The sequence below is a fragment of the Nanorana parkeri genome, unplaced genomic scaffold (genome assembly GCF_000935625.1).
Source record: "Nanorana parkeri isolate BGI_ZX_2015 unplaced genomic scaffold, ASM93562v1 scaffold1752, whole genome shotgun sequence".
In the NCBI taxonomy this organism is placed as follows: Eukaryota; Metazoa; Chordata; class Amphibia; order Anura; family Dicroglossidae; genus Nanorana; species Nanorana parkeri.
This window is the reverse complement of record NW_017308020.1, coordinates 136,959-141,842: the sequence shown is the minus strand read 5'-3', so window position 1 is coordinate 141,842 and position 4,884 is coordinate 136,959. Positions and strand designations below refer to the sequence as shown.

The 4,884-nt window shown below is 46.5% G+C and overlaps 1 protein-coding gene across 2 annotated transcripts in view; it reads left to right on the top strand.

Moving 5' to 3' along the window:
• The first annotated feature begins 509 nt into the window (after positions 1–509).
• Positions 510–4,884, top strand: part of NRAS (neuroblastoma RAS viral oncogene homolog) — a 32,562-nt gene continuing 28,187 nt past the window's right edge. For both annotated transcript variants that reach the window (XM_018571414.1, XM_018571415.1), the window contains exon 1: positions 510–644. The gene's annotated coding sequence lies outside the window, so the exon portion shown is untranslated. The remainder of the gene's footprint in view (positions 645–4,884) is intronic.

Sequence of the window (4,884 nt, the reverse complement as noted above, 5' to 3'; positions counted from 1 at the left end):
CATGTGAAAATATTTACTCTAACATGGAAAAGGTCTTATTTACTCCCACTTTTCTTATCACCGGTATGGCGCTATTTCTTACATTTGGCACACTAGAATTACCTGAGTTTATCGCACGTGCTGGAAATAGGGAGTAAATTGTTGCATGGAATTTGTTGCAATTTTCTAACAGGGCCATAACGCCAGAATTGCCACAAATTCCTTATTGAATCTGCTTCTATGTGGTAAAATGTTGAATTCCCCGGTAATAAAGACCCGAGCTGACCATTTTTGTATAAAACGACATATAAATACGCGTAATCTGAGGGAGTGACTACATCTAATGAGAAGCAGCAGTCATTACACCATCTGCATTCAACGAAGTGAAGGTAGAATGTGCCCGGTGTTCTGTCACAAAAGTAAATCTATCAGATTAGCTTTTATGACAAAACACCGGCTGGCGTGAGTTGAGAAGCCGCCAACGCGAGGTAAGGAAGTCTCGCGAGATTTGTTGTCCTAGATGCGGAAGCGGCAGCAGCTGGGAGGAAAGCTGCAGGGTGCGCCCGGACAGAAGTGGAGCTCCGAGCCAAGGCCAGTCGGCAGGATTTGAAGAAGGAGAGCGGTGCATGGACCTGGAGGGGAGCAGTGACTGCACAGCTCGGAGAGTAAGTTCACATAACAGGCAATTCCCGCACAAAGCTGCTTTCTATCCCATTCACACGTGTCTCTGCCATGGTATACGGCTGTCCCGTCCTTTCCTGATTCCTCACACTGTACATCCTACAGGCATCGCTGATAGAATCGATGCTGCCAGCTTGGTTTGTCAGACTGAGCTGTGCAATTCCCAGAGTTGACTAATGGCAGTGGAACAATACGTTGTAAATATATACTTATATTTACATTTCAAGTATTGCTGCTGTTGCCTTTTTTCCTTATAGTGCCTCTTTTTGCTGGAAAATCTGTCATCACAAATTAAATCCTATTGATTTCTGCCTACAGGGTTGCTCAGTTGCCTTGCATGTGCTCCCTAGAGCCACCCTTATGTGTGTGCTGGGCACTTACAAACAGGCACCACAGATGGTAGCCGAAGCTATAAATGCTCAGGCACACATGTGCAAAAGGGTGACCCAGGGAATTATGGGACATGTAGTGCCAATGCCCTAGACCAGTGATGGCGAACCTTTTCGAGCCCGAGTGCCCGAATTGGATCACTAAACCAGCTTATGTATCTCAAAGTGCCCAATTTGCAATTAGACCTGAATACTGATGATTTCTTTTAGAAAAAAACATTTTGTAAGTTTGCCCACTTACAAAGAAATGAAAGGTCTATCATTTTTATCATAGGTGTATTTTATATGATACAGAATATCAACCAAAAAGCCAGAAAAAACAATACATAACGAGTTGCCATTAGGAGCACCTTCTTAAATTGACAGGACTAATTTGTGTACCACAAAGCCAGTATGTGGGAGCCAGAATTATTGTTTGTTGGTAGGGGATCAAATACTTATTTTACTTAATTTATAACATTTGTATCGTGTTTTTTTTTTGTTTTTCTTCTGGATTTTTTTTTTGATATTCTGTCTCTATCATTTAAAATACACCTATCTGCAGGGGATCAAATAATTATTTTCCTCACTGTAATTATGTGCTTAAGTCTTGGGTTCTAATGGAGGCTGCGTGGCTCTCGGGGGCTTTGTGCCTCTCAGGTGGTCTGTATGTATGGGCTCTCGGGTCATCTGTATGGGCCATGAGGACAAGGAGGGGCATACAATCGCTGCAGCAGAGGAGGAGATAGGCTGGAGGGAGTGGTGTCATAGGCGGCCGGTTTGGAGGATCGGTAATTGTTATTTTTGACCCTATGCAAACATGACGATTTTAACTGGAGTTCTTTAATATTACTTTTAATGCGGAACATCACCCTCCCAAATCAAAATGGTTTACCTTTTGGTGCTGTAGTAGTATATTTATAAGCCCAACAGATCCATTGTTGTCTTTTGTCTTCACTGCTCTCCTACTACACATCCTGTTTCGCAAGGCCATTTTCCTTGTTAACGTCATGGGGAGCCGGCTGTCCCTTCTGGTTCCTGTAGCTGGCCTCCTAATGATAAGGCGCCAGAGCTTGCACTTATGCAGACAGAGATCAGGAGTAGTGATGAGCCGAACACCCCCTGTTCGGTTCGGATGCGAACCTGGAAAAAGTTTGAACTCAATGCAAGTCTATGGGGGTAGAACTTTGAAAATCAATTGACCCCATTTTGAAGGCTTATTTGCAAGTTAATGGCCATAAAAAGTGTATGGGCATTCGGGTACTGCCCTGGGGGACATGAATCAATGCACGGCGGGGGTGTCCAGCGGGGGGCGCGGCCCCTTCTTCGGGACGCAGAAGCGATCTGGCGACAGGTAAGTCGCCAGGATCGCTTCTGTTGTAAAGCCAACAGTCGGCTCTACAAGTTTAAACAGAGTCCCGGGAGTCTGTTTAAACAGCCCCGATGCTGGCGACGTACACTGTACGTAGTCAGTCACGAAGGGGTTAAAGAAAAAAAAGTGTGCGGTTCCCCCTCTCAAACAATACCAAACCCCTTAGGTCTGGTAAGAATTTTAGGAGGGACCCCAGGTAAAAAAAAAGTGTGTGTGGGGTTACCCCCTTAACGTCATACCAGGCCCTCAAGGTCTGGTAGGAATTTTGAGGAGAAACCCCACCCTAGGCCTGGCAGGGGGGGGAGGGGGCGAGCGTCCCTGCGATACCAGGCCACATGCCCTCGGCCCTGGGAGGCTGCTTTTCCAGGCCCCTGGATAAGAAGTTTCCTTTTCCCCACTATCCCTGGAGGCTGCAGAAGGAGAGTAAAACTTAATTCTCTAGAGGAGGCAGATTGCAGGAGTGACCCCTTTTCCACGCAGGGTTCTATTATGGAGCCACTCTTATGGGCGTCTCCACAAACACACAGCAAGGCAATCCACTCCCCTGCTCCTCCCTTTTCCAAGCTAGTAGAGAGAGAGCTGCTGGAGACTGTGCTCTCCCTTGTGATCTTGTACTGGAGAGGATGTTCAGGGACGCAGAGCTGAGAGAGTTGAAGCTGTTTGTAAACATGTCTAAGTGTTTGTGCAAAATTTAAAAGAATTACTTTGCTAGGCAATGTGTATTTAATCTGGATTCGTTTTTGAAAAGAGGCTTTAGAGTTTAATACTACTTTAAATCTTAATTAGGGCTGCAATGAATAATCGATTATCCCCCAGGGGTGTGGAAATGTTGGAAAAAGCTGCTTGTCCAAGGACTAAAGCGGGGACCGAATCTACTTGTCCTTCATGACAATCTACTTGTCCTGATCCAAAAAAAATAATTTTAACCAAAACCGTATTTAGCAGTGCTATGAAGAACTTCTCATTGGTAAGTGCCGTCAGGTGACTGCGTTGACCAACGAGTGCTTGCAATTTGCGAGCGAAATTCAGAATACATGGAACAGGTACAGATAGTACACCCGTACTGGTGGACAGGAAGGACCGTTTGCTGAAAGGTAAGTATAGTGGGAGGGAGATTTGTGTGGGTAATTCCATTTTCCCAAATTACTTTGGAAAGTGAATATACCCTTTAGGGTTGGTGCAGACTTGATGATTCCCAGGACGTGCGATCGTGTGCGGTTGCATACAGCGGTTGCATACAGCGGTTGCATCCGCATGTATGGGGTTACATCTGCGTGACAATCGCTGAAAAAAAGGTAGATGTACCTATTTTCACGACATGCACCGTGCAGTGTTTTCAACCGTGATCATGTGGGATCGCCCGGGCAGTATTGCAGCAGGAAAATGCGCAATCTGCCTGGCACGACTGGGGTGCCATTAGAAAATAATGGCACTGACAGCACGATCGGCGGTGGTGTGCGATTCCGTGACCACCCATCCATACGCTCGGTTTCGTGCACGATGACCGGGCAGTCAGAGATCACACCACTGCCGATCGTGCTGGCAGTGCCATAATTTTCTAATGGCACCCCAGTCATGCCAGGCAGATTGCGCTTTTTCCTGCTGCAATACCGCCCTGCCCGTGCGGTTGCACACGATTGCAGTTGAAAACACTGCACGTTTATTCCCATGCAGATGGGGGCAGCGGGGCTGGTTTTAATTTTTTCTATTTTTATTTACTTTAAAGAAAAATAAAACAAATGAAAATTTTTTACAATCCCCTTTTTATTTTTTACATTTTTAATTTTTCTTTTTAACTATTTATTTAGAGATGACAGGTACTCTTTATTGACCCTGTCACCTCCAACACAGGAGTTCTAGCACAGCACTGTTGCTAGAACTCCTGTGATAGGAACGAGCAGCGGCCGTCGGGTACAGAGGCTGGGGGAGGTGACAGCTTCCTGACAATTATGCCGGGATCCGCACAGCTGCGTGACTGACAGCTGGCTCTGGCTTTAAAATAGGATAATGCTTACCTGTGTCTTCCCCGCGCGCTCCCTTCCGAAAATGTGAACATTCTCGGGATGGCCGCAAAGCATCTTGGGGCGGGCGCATGCGCAGTTCAGATTTTTGGCCGGGAGACGAGGAGAGACAAAAGGTAAGTCTTTGGACGCGTGCACCTGCATGCAGACACCGTGGGACAGAAAGTGCCAGGAAGGACAGATGAGTCAGCGCTGGATCGGAAACCCGCAGCAGCGCTGGAGGTACAGATGAAAAGGACAGGAAAGAAGAAGATCGTATTAAGAAACATAATTTAAGGTAAGTGCTGACATTAACATTGGGGGGAGGGAAGTGTTTTTTTTTTTACTTTAATGTCACTTTAACGTCTTCTCCTGTTCCCCCTGTGTATGACGTGTACGTAAATCAGGTGTGGAATTCCTATCACCTGATGCCTGGGACATGCAGTTCCGGGCACCGGGCAGGTCCCCCCCCCTAACCCCCCGC